At 39.1% G+C, this 19,474-nt stretch overlaps 1 non-coding gene across 1 annotated transcript; it reads right to left on the bottom strand.

The window, feature by feature from the left end:
• Positions 1-7,278: 7,278 nt before the first annotated feature.
• On the bottom strand, positions 7,279-7,351 carry trnat-ugu. The gene has a single exon. It is a non-coding gene; the product is annotated as a tRNA-Thr (tRNA).
• Between the last annotated feature and the right edge of the window lie 12,123 nt (positions 7,352-19,474).

The following is a 19,474-nucleotide window of genomic DNA, read 5'->3' as shown; positions in this document are numbered from 1 at the left end:
CATCCAGAATCTTTCCGTTTCAACCACAGCCAGTTGCTGCTCCTTTCTGCTGCTTAGATAAATTCTTTATTGTACGATGCAACTCTAGGCCACTGAACCCAACATATCTGAGAACCGGGTTGTAGAGTGTGCCTCAAATCCTCGACAACCCCTTTCCACTGAGTAAACCCAGACTCTCCATCCTCGCTGTTCCGCTTCAGCAGCTAGTTGAGCATACTGAAGGTTCTTCCTCTCACACGCCTCATCCACAGCATCCTCCCATGGCACTGTTAACTCTACCAGATGAACAAGGCGTGCTGATCCAGACCACAAGACAATGTCTGGTCGAAGGGTAGTGGTATATATGTATATACTGTAATAACAAAACTACTAATAACAATAGTACAGTCAGTTTAATTTACAGTGTTTGGCTGGGAAACAATTACATTTTGATGCAGTGGGAGAGCGAGTGAGTGACAGAGAGGCAGTCTCAGTTAGAGCGAGAGGTAGATTGGAATTTAGCACAGAGAGATTTTGTTATTTTGTTTTGCTTTGGTGTGGTCCTTAATTGTTCATTTTTCCTGTGCTAATAAATGCTGAATTGGAGCACCAAGCTACTGCCTGTCTGGAGCCTGCTTTCATTTTACACGTGACATCACAATATGTTATTTTAGAAAAATCATATTTATTTAAATATTGTACTGTTTACTAAGGGGAAAAGGGGGCGCGGCAAAAAAAATAATATCTCTGAAGGGGGGCGCAGCATAAAAAGTTTGGGAACCACTGCACTAGACAGTGGGAGTGCAGGTGATCAGGTCTTAAATAGGGAATTAGAAACTCATTGACTTGAAATTAGAGATCCCCAGCTACATGCCCCCCAAACCATGGTATGCTATATTTAAAGTTTATCCAAGCCTCAGGCCAGAACACACTACATTTCATTCATCAGGGCTGATCAATAATGAAGGTCCTTCTCTAGAAACGTTTAACAAGGAAAATAGGCTTTGTAATGAGGCACTATACTATACCATGCCTATACTGAGGAGTTCAGATTATGGGACAGTGTTGATTTTTACTGGCTTCGGGTTAAAAATCAGGTTTAATCAGGCTTTAATTCACACAAAGATACAAAGTAGGGTGAAATCAGATTCTATTTTACCAAACAAATAAAGTTCTACTTTTTAATATATTTCATTTTAGTACATTCAAATGAATTAATTTTTACACTAAGGATCCAGATTTTTGGCAATCGTTGGTTCCAAAGTGCAGACTGAGGGCCATGTGCGGTGTCACAGGCGGCCACAGAATGTGCACAAATATTCTCACCCAAACGACCCTGACTCAGTGTTCCTCGGGCTGGGGGTACATTTGCTTCTGTCACTTTCTTTCTTTACATTACTTTCTGTTGTTGCATACATCTGTTTTGAGAGCCTGGGTTGTAGCACAGACCCATCACCATGTATCTTCCATTCTATCTCTTTTAATGCTCTAAAATATATGGGCTGTCAATGAACAGCCTGTCAAACGGATTGTGTGACTTGCTGTAATCTGCAACTTCTAGAAACAGCTGCTTGGACTTGGTGTCATTTCATGGGTCTTTTTGTTGTCCTGAAAAGGGAGGATGAGACTGAGAGTTTGAACAGGTCTGAGTCGCACAGCTCTTAGAGTCTCTGTCTAGGGTAGGGGCAGTTTCAGGGTCCTTCCTTTCATTATCATGAACAGAATCTGTCCTTCAGAAAACACAATACACATCTGTTACTGCATTTTCATGGTGACAGCGATATTGACAAGCATATTTTGCAAAACAAATAAATAATAATATGAGCAAGGATTTTATTTTCAAAATAACATTTATACAAGTGTAACAATTTAGACATAGTCTACATTTAATACCAAAAGTTTCACATTCATTGGAAAGTACACAGGATTTGTACACAGCATAAGATGAACTGGAATTCTGATCAGTCCTTAATAGTGAATTGGTTGATTACTTGATTTAGAACGGTAATTATTAACGTTCCCATATTTCATCATGTTTTCTATTCGACAGTAACAAGCCTGAAATGATTTATTTCTCATTCACAGCCCGTGTAATTACATTATATCTTTGGCTTGGTTTGGAGGAGTCAGACAGAGCCAGGGGTGAAGTCACAGGGAGGTTTTATTTTCCCAGTTGTCTGAGAAACAAACTGTTGGGCATGTGTCTTGAGATTCGTAAGACATGGGCAAGACTTCCTGGAATCTGGCTTCTGTGACCTTACATTGGACAAAAGCTAATACATGTGCCTTGAATTATCAATCAGGCGTGGTCTCATTGGTATTTAAGAGAGAGATGCTGTCCAATCCAGCAATAAAACAAATAGGTGCCATTGGGAGAGGCTAGCCCAGCCACACAGGAACAAATACAACACTTCATCCTGTATTGCACGTAATAGAGTTCCTGTTCTCCAAAATGGACAGGCGCATCCAAGTGTGTTTCCAAAATTTTCAGCAAATATTTGATTATATATACATACAGGTATGGCAAAAAGTTTTGCATCACCAAACCGCTGTTTCAAATCTGTTAATAAGTTTAACAGTACGATTTACCTTCTTAAATGATGTATACATAGTAAAAAACGGTTAATAACTAGTTGTTTCATTTGTTGAGTTTCTGCCTAGATCTGATGCGGTCTGAATTATTTTAGCTAATGGTCCTCCTCCTGTCTAGGTCATTTATGAAGGTAAGAAAGAGGGGTCTTAGCACTGATCCCTGTGACCCCCTACTGAGTGCATGGCCCTAACTAGTAGTTACTCCTCTTAGCCACGCTCTGTGTATTAACCAGTTTTGTATCCACTTGCATGTATTGCCTTGTATTTCCACTGATTTCCATATAAGGATTAATCTGTGCAGCACCTTGTGAAATGCCTCTGAAGTATATTGTCATATATTTTGTTAAAATCAATTGCTGTATTGATCTGGTTAGATGTAAATACATTTACATGAAAGAAACATGTATATATTAATTTCTTACATACCTTTACTAGATTTACCTCCTTTAAATGTGTAAAGAGTGTAAAATTATTGTACAAAAATCAGCTGTGCCAGTGCTTTTCCTCCAGTAGATGGCAGTGTGTTGTAATCTCTTATGGTTCTCCTCAGATATACAGTACTAATCTCATATTGGCAGTGCTGCAGAAAGCATTTTAGAGTGTAGTAAAGCAGAGTAAATTAATATATGGTTGGAAAACCACGATCCTTGAAAAAAACTGTTACCTTCTAAAAAGGCATCTCCAGTTCACAATGTTTCTTTCATTCAATAGTAGAGAGCTCAACTTTGAAATATGCTATGTGCTAATTTTCCTAGATTGCCCTTATGCCCCTAGTCCCCTGGTCAGTCCAATGAATAAATAACAGTGACTACACCCCCCCCCCCCCCCCCCCCCCCCCCACCCCCAACCCCCCCCCCCCCCCATCATAACAGTGCTACACACCCCCCCCCCCCCCCCCCCCCCACCCAACACCCACACACACACACACACACACACTTTGTAATCATTTGTCACAGCTGACAACTTTGGACACTTCAATGGGAAGAACAGGACAGGGAGAACAACTTTGACAACAAGCAATGGTGCATAGCATCGCTGCTCCAGCCAGGGGTTTGCAGAAGGTTTAAGTAGGATGATGCTGCGTGTTTCCAAGTCTATGGAAAAGTCAACATATTTTGAGTATACGGAAATATTTCTATGCTGTTAGACATAGCAGCAGATTCAATTGATAAATGACAACACCTGCATTATTTCCTTGCTTTATGGAGACAGTCAATCTGGAGGCTTTATCTATTTTATCTATTTTTAATTAAAGGCGTGTATCTGAATGTAATTGGATAGCAACATTGAGCAGGGAGATGGTGCCAACAGTATCATTTACCATCATCATCGGCAGTTTTATAAGAATTGCTTACCTGTTCATGTGTATCCTCTGTGAATTTCTATTGTTGTTGCTGTATAGATCATTCTCTGCTAAGCTTACTGTGGCAGAAGCCCTGCCAATGTAAAGTGTGTGTGGAAATGTAAGGTTGGCAGGCATGGGGTTAAATCTGTCCCTGCCAGCAATCACAGGTGTGGCCACACTTACGAACCAATGTGTCTTTTTCCAAAAAAACATGAAAGCAAGTTTTTTCTGAAATAAGGTGGTTAGAATGACCACAAGGGGTGTGCATCTGTAACTCATTTTGTAAGATATTCCATTTAAGCTCTCAGTTGCTGGCAACAGAAACAAACTGGAACAGAAAGAAACACAGGTGCACACCCCTAGGGATTATTTCTAAAACCACCTCACATCAGGAATTCACCTTTTAGGTCTTTTCTGATGCAGTCCTTGTGGGTGAAAAAGGACATTAGTTTGTAAGCCTGGTAAATGATGATTTTAGCAGAAAAGGCAATTGAGAATTATACCAAACACACATAATGAGATACAATAAACAGGTATGTGCATGGTTTAATAGATCCTATTAGTCATGCTCTCACCATGCCATACTATAGTAGTCTGTGCACTGCCATACCTTCACAAAGCTTTTGTAAATGCTCCTACCACGCAAGTTAACTTTTATAAATGTAATGCCAGCCACACTGATGCAAGCTCACTAATCGTGGATGCGTGCTATTTAAAACTAGCAAACCATTTATTTCTGATTCATTACTACATGAAGGTGCCTCTCAGAAGAACTGTATAGATCAATTAAATTAAATAAATAAATACATAAATAAATAATTTAAGCTACTCCAAAAAGCAGTCTCTTAGATGAACAGACAGAAATTGAGTTTATACTTTTAAAGCACAGATGTGCCACCATCTGTGGCAATGCGGTATATGACACTGCTTGAATGTTAATGAGCGAAACAAAGGAAAGGCGGTGTCATATTAAATTCCTGCCATTCATTTCAATGTATTTTTTTTTTAATTCTTGTCTGGCTGATACCCACACATGTGATGCCTGTTGATGTGGGTGGCTATCATATACTGTATGTATATTTGTAGGTCTTTTATTAGCTGCAGCTAGGAAGTGTAGTTTTAAATTGGAATGCGTTGACTCACCTTCTGATCTATTTTTGATGAAGGAGGTATGGGAGATCAGAATTCATTTATTGCTCATAATGTGAAATTACAGCAGTCAAGACTTACTGAAATATGGCCTCAATGTCGGACAGTGAGTGAGATATAGTCTGAAAGGTTAGGGTCATTTGTAACTGTATAGCCTATGTTATTGTCACATTTTTCTGTTAAAGATGTATGTATACATGTATGGCATTTACAGAACCGCACATAAAAAAAGGCAAAAAAAAAGGTTCACATGAAGTGATTGTAGCTAACAAAATAACTCCAAACATCCTTATGCATTCCTATTCATTATATAATTCTCAAAGGTGCAGTTTTGCAAGATAGTGTTGCACTTCCAGGAGGGTGAAATTGTTCCCAGAGTTTGTGCTGCTTCTTTTCTGTCATTAACCTTCTTCCTCTGTTGACTGACTTGCTTTCAGACAGTAACGTTCTGTGAACCAAAAGACATTGCTGAGGTAGAACGACCTAGAAAGTACAAGTGCAAAAAGATTTCAAGGAGATTAAAGCATGGAACTTTTTAAACCTAATGTAGTACCAGGATGTTTTAACGTGAATGTACATGTTTGCTGTAGCATGCTTTTCTTTTAAACTGCATATTGAGACTTATGTACCCTTCTAGTTAAAGTGCTGTCCAGGTAAGACAGGTAAACAGGTAAGACGTATACACATCAGCCCTGGATAACACTGTGTAACATTTTATTTATTTATTTTTTTTGTTCCTGGATAGTAAGTGTTATTTCCTAATTCCTTATGCTTCAAAAGTATAGAAAATGTCTATTATTCCCCATAGACTTTGCTTTTGTGACCAGGACAGTGATATTTCAAAATATCACTATTTCCAATGGGGAAACGGGCAAATGTGTGTTTTTTTGTTCACATAAAGAAAAAAACAACATATGAATCCAAATTAACATGTATTTATACTAAAGTAATACAAAAATGACTACAAAAGATTTAGAGGTGAGTAGTTTTTCGAGATTTACGATTATACTGTATTTAGGTTTGTGTTACATAGTGTAATCAGCCAACCCTATTCCCTTTATTAACAAAAACATGCATTGCATCGCCACCTGCTGGAACATTACACAACAGCTTTATTATAACCCCTGTACACTGGTCCCTTTACAACCGCTGTAACTAATAACTACACATCCAAATTCACTGTGTCATTTATTTAATAAGAAATACATTTATTTTTAAAAAGCCTATTGAAGTATGATGGAACAGAGACTTTCTTATTTACTGCTCAATTTATGTAGCAAGTTACAAAATAAATTACAAAAAAAGCCCCAGTGAGATCTGAACTCATTACCCCTTATTTATAAGGGCCAGCGCTCTAACCCCTGAGCTATGGAGCGAGCTCCAATCATCAGTTGATAACATGAGTACATAACGAGAGTGTCTCATCTGGGTTACTGTGTAAAGGTGCAACACCTTGAGGTAGTGATGAGTCATCAATGTTCTTCAGACTGTAAGGAGAGTACAGTACTGAAATGCACTGTGCTTTCTGCTAGGCCATTCAAACTTATTAACAGAGTTGCCCTCAGCTGGCCAATCTGCTCACAAATTAAAAAAACTACACACCATCTAATTTGCTCGACAGAGTAATTTATTTAAGGTTACATGTTTTGATAAGGCATATGAATTATGTGATTTGTTTGTTTCTGTTAAAATTGTTTTAGTTTAACTGACATTTACCCCTTAGAAATGGACTCTCAGGTCAGACCTACCATACAATTGTGGAAAATGCGAGCAAGGCCAGGTTTTTGGGTTATATTGTTTTATTTTTACCCTAAGCACTTTCTAAAGGGTTCTGCAACATTTGTTTATGGATAACTTTAGATTAATAATTAAATAAAGTAATTATTTTTAATTGGAAGCTTCCATCTCATGTGTCTGTTTTTAAAAGGTTATATTAAAGTTGGAAAACACTTCACAATGATTCTAGTTAGTTGCTTTCATCGTAGTTTATTGATCGGTTCAAAGTACACTTGTACTTGTATCAGCTCAATACACACTTAGCAGTGTAATCTTGGTCTAACTTTTGATGACTGACATCTGCTTGATCAACACTATGAAGTTTTCAAAAATATTCAAAACAAATAAAAAAAATGATGGAACAGAGACATTCTCATTTACTGCTCAAATTATGTATCATTTACATACAGAATAAATCTCAAAAAAAGCAACTTCTTAGGCCCCAGTGAGATTTGAACTCACGACCCCTGGTTTACAAGACCAGTGCTCTAACCCCTGAGCTATGGAGCCAGCTCCACTCACATGATGACAACATGAGTACATAACAAGAGGGTCTCATCCGGGTTACTGTGTACTCAAGGCGGCACCTTGAGGAGGTAGTGATGAGTCATCAGTATTCTTCAGACTGTAAGGAGAGTACAGTACTGAAATGCACTGTGCTTTCTGCTAGGCCATTCAAACTTATTAACAGAGTTGCCCTTGGCTAGCCAGTCTGCTCACAAATTTAAAAAAACTACACACCATCTAATTTGCTCGACAGAGTAATTTATTTAATGCTCGAAAGTAAGAATATAAAGAAAGTTCCCCAGGTGAAGGTATAACAAACCTGTGGACTACTCAAGGTGTAACTACTTGTTCAGTGATGTGTCATCATTGTCCTTCAGATAATAGCAGTACATATTGTTTGTTACATGTAAAACATTCTGATTCACTAATTACCATGCACTTATTGCTGTGATACAGCGAGTGCCACCAGTAGGCAACACTGTAACTTACCTGTCATTAAACTGGGACTTTACCCTGTCAAAAATATTTAAAAAAAATATATAGTTATTATTATGGTTATAACCTCAGTTTGCTCTGTAGTATTTACTATGGTTCTGTTAACTATACTATAGTGCAAAGCACAGTATAACCATAGTACATAATAGAGTGTTAACCATGTGTGAAAGGGATGAATGAGTGATGACATCAGGCCAGCATGCAGGAACAACATACTCTTGGGCTGTGGATTCACATTCCACATACAACATGAAAAGAAGCACTTGAGTTATTCAAAAGAAAGTATAATGCATTAAGCAAATCTCCTGTATTATATTATTTTAATATATTTATATTTTTTTACACCTGTTCTCTGGCAGGCTATCATTTGGTACGGCACCTTTATTAATAACAATTCTGTATTTCATAAATGTGCGTTAGAAAAGGAATTAATAGAGGCCCCCCAAAGTATAATGCTAGATTATAGCCGAAAACTGCTGTATATTTTGGTTCCATTATTTACTGTAATTAATTTCATTCACAGATAAATTCACTCCATCAGGCCTGTTGTTATCATACGACAAGTGCTTTGGACCATTTGTGGTGTTTGTTTATTGAAAATACACCATGTCCTTTAATGAAAGCATGTCAATCTCCCTTTTACAGCACCAAAGCTGCTGCAAGTAAATAAAGAGTTTAATAACATTTCTGGCTGCCCATCACCAATCAGGGATATTGATTGTTTGCTTACTGCATTATGAACACCACCGGGATTGGAGTCAACACTGCAGCTGCCTATTAAATATTGATCCCTCTTTTTAATTTGCAAGTTTGCTGTATTGTGAAGAACTGAATCTGAGACACAAATGGAGACTAATAATCAGGTGTTAAGTGTACTTTTGGGTATGCATGAATCCTAATGCTGCTGAGAGATTTAACATGGAAATGTCGAAGAGTAAAAGTAATTAAATACAGTACTGCATTAGTCATTCCAGTTGCAATGGTTAGTTTATTTAGCAATAACACACAACACAGAGAAAATTACCGGAGGTTACAGTTTATTGGCAGCATCGAGCCTAAAGGCCAGATCAGTACCAAATATCTGGTAACTCCTGATGTGGAGGTGTGGCAGCACGGCACAGTGAAAGCATTGTCAGTGTACGGGTGTGTATATGTGGGGAGTATTGGATGGCTGGGAGGGAGTTAAATTCCTCCCTGCAAAAATAGACGTGGGAATGTGACTGCAGTCATCAATTGAATAAATGATTAAATGATTAATTAAGGCTCCAGCCACAGGTGTATACACAGGGTGATCACGGGTGTTAGTTAGAATTGTGTTGGTGAAAGAACGTTGTTGTGGACAGTGTAGTTTTTGTTGTTTTGTGTTATATGTTAAATGTAAATGAACGTGCATGTAAGGGCTTAACTACGGCGGTTTATGGTCTCTGAGTCTCCTTGGCAACGCCACCCTTTCACAGGAGGGTACTGTTGTGCTTATATGTCTTTTAGGATATGAAATATTTAGGTTTTGTGTTCTCCTGCTTGGGGAATGTAGTACCTTGAAAATATTTATTTTCTTTCCCTTAACAGGGATATTACTTCCAGCGATGACGTCTCAGAGGGGCTTACAATCCTGTGATGTAAAATTGCACTTATGTGTAACAAGACCAGCACTCACTTCACATTTAAAAAAAAAAAAGATTAATTTTTTTTTTAATGGCAGACATGTAAGCAACATGTAATATTTATAATGATGTAATATTTGTATTATCAATACATGTAATATTTCTCTTTGACCAAAGCACCTGAAGTGAATGTTGTGAACTGAGATTGCAAGTGTTCTTTGTTGAGCAGGCCCTTTTATAAATTAATTGCGCTAACATGCTATCACCTAAGCCATATCCTGGAGAGGTCAGTCTTTTTTTCTGAAACAGAAGGGCTTCATCCAACACAACACTTGCTGTTTACAATCACTGTGATGATCCTGTCCATGCTTTTTCATCTAGGGTTTTGACGATCGCTCCACAGCTGCCGAAAGGTGATGTATTCGATGGTAGTTACCTCTTACAGTCATGTGGTTGGATAAATGACTTCATTTGAGACGACTATAGCAAGAAAGACTGATGTATCTGCTGGGAATTCCACCAGGGAGCATTGCATTGACTCTGGTGCTCCAGAGGGTTAGGGAGGCAAAATCATCAGGTACTGCTGAGTCCCCTCATCGCAATGCAGCAAACCATACTGAGAATTTTTAGACTTTGAAATCATAGCAAGGTGGCCATTCCTTTTTTTTTATCCTCACTGCAGCGAGTCATCACACAGCACACACATTCGGAGTGTGAGCATCCTCTGATCTCACAAGCCTAAAGCCAGAATCGCTTTTACGCCAAGCAATCCAAAGCAGAGGTGGGCAGGCTACCAATCCCGGAGAACAGAGATCAGCCCTGCTTTTTATTCACTCTGAATGTGCTTGGTGTCTGGCTAGTAGGGTTTGCTGTTGCGGAATGAGGAGAAGGAATCCCTTCCGGTTTCCCATCACCCCCTTCGGAGTTCCCAGTGAAGTTCAGCCTCTTTGCACTGCCCCGACGCAAACTGTCCAAGCTGTGTGACTCATCCTACGCTCCTAGCAGCAGTGCTTTAACTGGATGAGCCACTCGGGGACCCCTTCAAGGTAGCCATTCCTGACTGTGAAAATTGACATCAGCCATTTTATCACCATCATATGGAAGTTCTTAGGTACATAAGTGACAATAAAGCGAGAAAATCAACAGCAAAACTGCATTAAAAAACTTTAAGAGAATGTTGGGTAGAACATGGTGTGCCAGTAGAACAAAAATCTGTTAAAAAAAAAAAACAGAAAACATTCTCTGAATGTTTTTTTTCCAGCACACCATTTGGGAGAAATGTGTTTGATTCATCCCAGCAGCTCACATCCCCTACTGGTGTGCAATTAAGACAGCGGATAGATAATTGCTGAAGCTACTGAACTAGATGACATCTTCCATCTGGCAGTGGACAGGATGTGCAAGCTAGATCAGGCTGCCTGCCGTGCTGAGAGATGGGGAACAGCATGCAAACCTGAACTACTGTCTGGCTGCAGGCACTGAACACACACAGAATCCTGCAGATACTATAAATGAGCCTTCACTGATGGCAGCTCTCTTAAAGACAAATCCATGTGAAGACAGAATTACAGAAACTGGGGAGAGGGTTTGGATCCAACCACCTGACCTGTACCTGAAGACCGTCAAGAGTGCAGATGTACTAAAGGAACATTTCCTTAGTGGAGCTGGAAGATTTGTATTATATAGATCCTGTCTGTTATAACAGGGGTGGGGATTAGGGTTTGCAATGGGTTACTTCTCTTTCATCTCAGACCTTCACCTCCTGGGTTTGAAGCTGGTTCAGGCAAAAATTATCCAGACTGGAATTGTATAACTGATAGTTGTTTAAAATCTCCATTGTGTCACATAAATTAACTTGCCTATTGATCCATTCTTATTTTTTCCATTTGTGTTGAATCCTATGTAGGCCAGCTTGTGCAACTATGATCATTTTAAGGTAAATTTTCCAACTTTGAAATATTAAAAAAAAAAGAAAAAAAACTCTTTTAATACAATGTACTGAGGGCTAAACTTGTATAAAAGATGTCATTAAAAAATTGCACAAGTAAGCACACATAGGATTTAATACACATGATTGATTTTCCAACTAATGAAAATTTTAAAAAATAGATGCGAGCATGGATAATGATTTTGAAGGGGTAGCATATGTTCGCTCTGCATGGCTCAGGTTGAGAACAACTGTTTAATAAATATACTAAGAGTTGTCTGTGCCTATATAGTTTTAATATATATTATGTTTATATTTACTAATGTTCATATAAATTTTTGTTTTCCCATCGATAAAATGAGGCTGCAGCAGGTCGTAGCAGGAGCTAGGGGACCAATTATAATAAGAGCCAAAATGGAAAATTACCTATATGGTAACAGAGTACTGGGAGACAGTCAACATGGTTTTAGGAAAGGGAGATCGTGCCTAACTAACTTGCTTGATTTTTTTGAGGATGCAACATCGATAATGGATAATTGCAAAGCATATGATATGGTTTATTTAGATTTCCAGAAAGCTTTTGACAAAGTCCCGCACAAAAGATTAATTCTCAAACTGAACGCAGTTGGGATTCAAGGAAACACATGTACATGGATTAGGGAGTGGTTAACATGTAGAAAACAGAAAGTACTGATTAGAAGAAAAACCTCAGAATGGAGTGTGGTAACCAGCGGTGTACCACAGGGATCAGTATTAGGTCCTCTGCTATTCCTAATCTACATTAATGATTTAGATTCTGGTATAGTAAGCAAACTTGTTAAATTTGCAGACGACACAAAAGTAGGAGGAGTGGCAAACACTGTTGCAGCAGCAAAGGTCATTCAAAATGATCTAGACAAGATTCAGAACTGGGCAGACACATGGCAAATGACATTTAATAGAGAAAAGTGTAAGGTACTGCACGCAGGAAATAAAAATGTGCATTATAAATATCATATGGGAGATATTGAAATTGGAGAAGGAATCTATGAAAAAGACCTAGGAGTTTTTGTTGACTCAGAAATGTCTTCATCTAGGCAATGTGGGGAAGCTATAAAAAAGGCTAACAAGATACTCGGATACATTGTGAAAAGTGTTGAATTTAAATCAAGGGAAGTAATGTTAAAACTGTACAATGCACTAGTAAGACCTCATCTTGAATATTGTGTGCAGTTCTGGTCACCTCGCTATAAAAAAGATATTGCTGCTCTAGAAAGAGTGCAAAGAAGAGCGACCAGAATTATTCCGGGCTTAAAAGGCATGTCATATGCAGACAGGCTAAAAGAATTGAATCTGTTCAGTCTTGAACAAAGAAGACTACGTGGCGACCTAATTCAAGCATTCAAAATTCTAAAAGGTATTGACAGTGTCGACGCAAGGGACTTTTTCAGCCTGAAAAAAAACAAGGACCAGGGGTCACAAATGGAGTTTAGAAAAAGGGGCATTCAGAACAGAAAATAGGAGACACTTTTTTACACAGAGAATTGTGAGGGTCTGGAATCAACTCCCCAGTAATGTTGTTGAAGCTGACACCCTGGGATCCTTCAAGAAGCTGCTTGATGAGATTTTAGGATCAATAAGCTACTAACAACCAAACGAGCAAGATGGGCCGAATGGCCTCCTCTCGTTTGTAAACTTTCTTATGTTCTTATGTTCTTAATTACCACATAGATGAATTAAAAGTAACTGGGTGACCAGATAGGATATTATTGATTAGCAGGTGTTCAATACAAAATGATCCAAACTGGCAACTTTGACAATCCACTGTCAATCCATCCATGTTAACACCTGTGTCGGCATGAGTCAATACATCATAAGGCACTGGAAGCAAATAAATAAAATTAAAACAGAAAAGTTTTCTTGTTAGGAACAGCAGGTGATTGAGGAAGCAGAACAATGAAGCAGCCCCCTCAAGCTGTCTGCAGGCTAATTTCAATAGCCACCAGCAGTGTCAGGGTCCTGCTACACCTGACATATTGCTGATTGCAACATGTTTCTGCAGAAAACTCTGCATCTGCATGCACTTTTCAGCTAAACTAACTATATAATTGATGAAAGAAGAGCGACTGCAAAAATATTCAGCTGTTCTATTTGCAAATACCTTTTAATATTTCCAAATCTGCTTGTCTTTTTTTCTTCTTATAAAACAGGAACTGTGTGGGATGCATTTCAAGATCTCACATGCCACATATTTTTTTGTTTAATTGATCTGTATTTTGAAAAGGTGTACAAGTCAAGTGCACAAGTAAGGTAATGTGTACGTTAGTTGATCAAAGGCATTATAGTTTAAGTGCAATTAACTCATTAAGAATCAAATGCAGCATTGCATATTTAGGAGAGGAAAATCATACTGTTAATGCTTGTGACAGGTATACCCGCCCCTGTGTGTATTATATTATTTGTTATATTATTATTTAAATCGTGTTGTTTAATTTTGTAAAAACACACTGTTTTATTATTATTTGACAGTCTGGATGGGGGTAAAATGCATGGTCAACAGCGAGTGCTTATTGATAAATCTCCCTCCCAACCTGTGAGGGTTCTAAGTAGCGAAAGGGAAAGTCTTTGGATGGGCTGGCCTGACAGTTCTTTTCCAGGGTCGGGAAGTCGGTCAGCCTGGATGAAGGCAAGACTCCATTGCAGGAACGTATTGACCTGGAAGGTAAACGACATAGCAGCTGCAAGAAATAAAGGCAGCTGCAATCGTTTACCAAGGGGTCATGATTAATAGCATATAGGGGCCAGATAATCGTTAATCTTGTCCTTCGTTTTGGTTACGAGATATAACCCGGAAGGACCCGTGCAGTAACCTGTAAAAAAATTGTTAGTTTTTGTTTGTTCGTCTTGTCTATAATTTTTACTTGAGTTTTATAGATGGCTTACATGTTCCGGAGCTGCCACTAATGGCCAGCATTAAACCCGGATTTGGCCCTATCGGGGATCAGCCCTATGTGGTACTATGTGAGTTACTTTGTCAATGACATATATATCTGTAATGTACATAACGAGGCGTTTTATTCGCACGGTTTATTTAAATAAATTTAACATTCAGTAAGTCACATATGTGTGTGTGTATAGATATATATATATATATATATATATATATATATATATATATATATAATATATACATACACATACACACACACACACACACACACACACACAGTACTGTGCAAAAGTTTTAGGCAGGTATGAAAAAATGCTGTAAAGTAAGAATGCTTTCAAAAATAGACATGTTAATAGTTTATTTATCAATTAACAAAATGCAAAGTGAGTGAACGGAAGAAAAATCTACATCAAATCAATATTTGGTGTGACCACCCTTTGCCTTCAAAACAGCATCAATTCTTCTAGGTACACTTGCACATAGTTTTTGAAGGAACTCAGCAGGTAGGTTGGCCCAAACATCTTGGAGAACTAACCACAGTTCTTCTGTGGATTTAGGCAGCCTCAGTTGCTTCTCTCTCTTCATGTAATCCCAGACAGACTCGATGATGTTGAGATCAGGGCTCTGTGGGGGCCATACCATCACTTCCAGGACTCCTTGTTCTTCTTTAGGCTGAAGATAGTTCTTAATGACTTTCATTGTATGTTTGGGGTCGTTGTCATGCTGCAAAATAAATTTGGGGCCAATCAGATGCCTCCCTGATGGTATTGCATGATGGATAAGTATCTGCTTGTACTTCTCAGCATTAAGAAGACCATTAATTCTGGCCAAATCCCCAACTCCATTTGCAGAAATCCAGCAGCATGAAGGTCGCTCTTTAAATCAGGATTTAAAGGAGGTGTTGTAATAAGAATACCTCTGTTAAGAAAGGGGAACAAGACTAAAAGGCTAAATGTGCACAAGAAAACAGAAATTGCACTATGGAACAATGGCCAAAGGTGCTTTGGGCTTCTGATGAAAATTTATAATTTCTAGAAATTTTTTGAAAACAAATAATTATAGAAATAATCTTTTGTAGCATAAGTTCTGCTTTTTTGAATGAGTAAAAAAGTAATAAGAAATATTAATAACATTTATTTATTTCAGCATTTTTTATTATTTTTTTGCAAAACTCCAAAAAATACTTATTCTAAACTATTCATACCCTGACAAGAAAAATGAAATTAACAGCTAGTTGAGACACCTTTAGCCTAATAAACTCTTAATGATTAGGATATTTCTCAATGGACTTTTGGCATGATTCTTTAATGCAAAATTGTTCCAGTTCATTCAAATTCCAAGGACTCCTCTTGTGCACAGCCTTCTTCAACTCATACCAAAGATTCTCAATTGGACTTAGATAGGGACTTTGACTAGGCCATTCCAGAACCTTGATTTTATTCTTCTTTAACCATTCTGAAGTTGATTTTGATGTGTGCTTTGGATCGTTGTTGTGTTGGAACGTCCTGTTGCGCTTTAAACCAAGTTTTGTAGCGGAGGGTTTCAGATGATTGGCCAATATCTTTTGGTATGCTGTGGAATCCATTTTACCATGGATTGGAACTAAATTTCCTGTGCCATTAGAGGAAAAACAGCCCCATAGAAGGATATTACCACCTCCATGCTTGACAGTAGGTATGGTGTTCTTTTCTTTGTACGTCTCACCAGACTTTCTCCAAACGTAATGACCATCAGCGTGACCAAATAGCTCGGATTCTGTTTCATCACTCCACAAAACCTTTAACCAGAACTGACATCCATCATTCAAATGCCGTTTTGCACACTTTAAGCGATTGTCCTTGTGACGTTTTCCTTGGCTTGCGACCATTGAGACCTTCACCATGCAATACTCGCCCTGTGGTTGAAATGGAAACCCCAGTCTCACTTGCAACCAATTCACTCTGAATATCTTTGGCAGTCAATCTCAGATTGCTATTAACCTTCCTCACAATTATTCTGCTGTTGAAATTGGGATACGCAAGTGCTTGGAAATCTTCTTGTATCATCCTCCAGCGTTATGACAATAAATAATTCTCTGCCTAAGGTCTTCAGATGGCTCTTTACTTTTTCCCCACATTGACTTACTGGTAATGACATCAATTACCCTATGCCTAAGCCTTTCAGAATCTTCCAGCATTTTCTAGAATTAGGTTCTGCATTATCATATTTATTTTTCTAGAACCTGTAGACAATACTACCATAGCATCAAAGGGTATGAATACTTCTGAATTAGCATTTTTGGAGTTTTGGAAAAAAAATAAAAATGCTGAAATAAATAAATGTAGACATCTATTTCTTGTAACTTTTTTTCCTCATCCACAAACGCAAAACTTTTGCTCCCAAAGATTTTTCCTACAAATCTTTGTTTTTGAGAAATTTCTAGAAATTATAAGTTTCCATTGGGGTATGTAAACTTTTGACTACAACTGTGTGTGTACATATATACATAAACACACATATCTATTACCATGTCTTCCCCACTCCTACTGCAGAACTCCAGAATACTGGTCCTGCATGAAAGACCCTTAAGCTACGGAAGCTTTAATTGATAGACAATAATGCACAACAGTCTTGATCAGTAGTTGTAACTAGGCAGGTTAGGAATGAGACACCAAGTCCTTCTTGTCTAAGCTACATTGCTCTGAAATAGTCCTTTATACACTGCTAATCAAACCCAGTCTACATCTACTGTGGCCACTGTGTACGAGGTTTCCTTGACAACAGTTGAGAAGCTGGAAGCTTTAATCAGTTCATACATCAGGAAATGGTTGGGAATACAATGCTGCCTTAGCAGAGTGGGACTTTATGGTAAAGGAATACTGCATCTACCAATCTCTGCTCTAACCGAGGAGTTTAAGTGCTCCAAAGTCCAACTGGAAATGACACTAGTAGATTCACGTGACAAATGCGTAAGGGAGGCAGCACCTGTGTTGAAAACTGGAAGAAAATGGATGGCAAAGAAAGCTGTGGAAGATGCTAAGGCTGCCCTTCGAATCAGAGATATTTTGGGGCAAGTTCAGCATGGAAAAGGATGTTTTGGCCAGGCCAAGCAAGGAGAATGTATGAGATGGGAGAGCGTGGAACAGCGCAAGATCTGCTGGCAGGACAATGAAACAGAGCAGGATCAGTTTCCTCATCAGATCAGCATATGATGTTCACCCATCACCACAGAACCTAAACCTCTGGGTGGGTGAGGATCTCTCATGTCCTTTGTGTTCATTACCTGCAACATTAAGGCACATTTTGACAGGATGTAAGGTGGGTCTTAGCCAAGGACCGTTTACTTGGCGCCATGACCAGGTGCTGCGATGTTTGGCCTTAGCATTGGAAGACAAGCGTAACCTGACCAATAAGTTGCCACCAGTTCCATCAAAGCATTACACAAGACAATATTCCTCTGTCCAGGAGAGCAACCAAGAAAAGGTGTTAAAATCAAGCCTCGCTCAGGACAACTGGAAGCTGCTAGAGACTGGAAGATGCTGGCAGATGTTGGTCAACGGCTAATTTTTCCGCCTGAGATTGCCACCACTAACCTTTGACCAGACATTGTCTTGTGGTCTGGATCAGCACGCCTTGTTCATCTGGTAGTGTTAACAGTGCCATGGGAAGATTCTGTGGATGAGGCGTATGAGAGTAAGAAACTTCGGTATGCTCAACTAGCTGCTGAAGCGGAACAGCGAGGATGGAGATTCCAAGTTTACCCAGTGGAGATGGGTTGTCGAGGATTTGTGGCACACTCTACAACCCGGTTTCTCAGAGATGTCGGGTTCAGTGGCCAAGAGTTGCATCGCTCAGTGAAGAACTTATCTGAAGCAGCAGAAAGGAGCAGCAACTGCAACGCTGATGTACAGGTAAGTAAGCTGGGCTGAGCTGAGTGGGGGATGGAGGGGGGTGATGCTGGGACGCCAGAATCACTGTTGAGCCCTCTTGAGGTGTCGTGGGCTAGTCAACGAAACACCAAGGATGAAAGGTGCCCACTTGAAGACCCCAGAGATGTACCCTACTTAGCTCAATCCAGACAGTTGTCATGCTGATGCACTGGGGAGACCGCATTGGGTTGATCCCCGGAGCCAGCATCGCAGCCGTTGTGTTTGCTGATGCACTGGGGAGGCAAAATGAGCTGATCCCTGGAGCCAGCATTACACTTCATCAATCAACACCAGATAGAAGTATATCTACATCATCAGATGGAAAACAACGCAAATGGATGGAGATGCAGATGGATCAACATCTACGCTCATGTAATGGAAATCACGAGTGCAACACACTCTCCTTTGTGCAGCAGGGGTAAGAGGCATGAACATTGCCTGAAGGCTGTGGATGTTGTGCCAGGGGGCTGACATGAGATTTATGCACTGCCTGTCTGCTGCTAGAAGATAAGTTTATTATCATAAGACAAGCCTCAACTTGCCATCAAAACTTAATGGGAGGATTTAGATCACTTCCTTATCTGCCACAGCCTATGGTTTGAATGGTCACTACAACACATAACTGCATTACATTTTCATTTCAGGGTGAAGTGTTAACAGCTAAGGACTCGTCCCACAGTTCAGCTTGACTGAGCATCATTCCAAAGGACAGTTTGGGTATTTATGTGTTTTAAAGACGTTTAACCAGATTAATCCACTAGGGCATAATGTTTCTGAAATGTATTTTAATGGACTAAGTTTACAAGTTGTCATGGAATTAATCAAAACCTTTGAACCTGGCAAGGTGTGGAGAATACATAAAATTAATACTGGAGTTCAGGTAGGCTCCTCGTCTAATCTGCTGTTGCAAATACCCACTGACTGAAAACAGCACAGAGGTGTGGAAAGTGGCAGATATGGAGGCAAGTCCATATTATATTAGTGACATTAAAATGGGTTATGATGTGCCTAGATTAGTGTATTTGTGTGAGTAGACTGAGATGGATAAGTACGGGACTTTCCACAACTGCCTAACAGGGGATTCCACACGATTTGGTTATGAGTGTCTTCAAGACACCCAGATTGTTGTGACGAGTGCCAGCTGAGACAGGGCCCACTTCAACAGAGAGTTTGTACAGTTTGCTCCCCTGGAAGATATTATGTTTATACTGAGGTTAGTTCAGGCTTCAGGTTAGTAAGCTTGACAGCTAGCAGCCACATTGT

Source organism: Polyodon spathula, chromosome 3 (assembly GCF_017654505.1).
Source record: "Polyodon spathula isolate WHYD16114869_AA chromosome 3, ASM1765450v1, whole genome shotgun sequence".
NCBI classification, from domain to species: Eukaryota; Metazoa; Chordata; class Actinopteri; order Acipenseriformes; family Polyodontidae; genus Polyodon; species Polyodon spathula.
The sequence above is the reverse complement of the archived record's forward strand: the minus strand, read 5'-3'. Positions and strand labels throughout refer to the sequence as shown.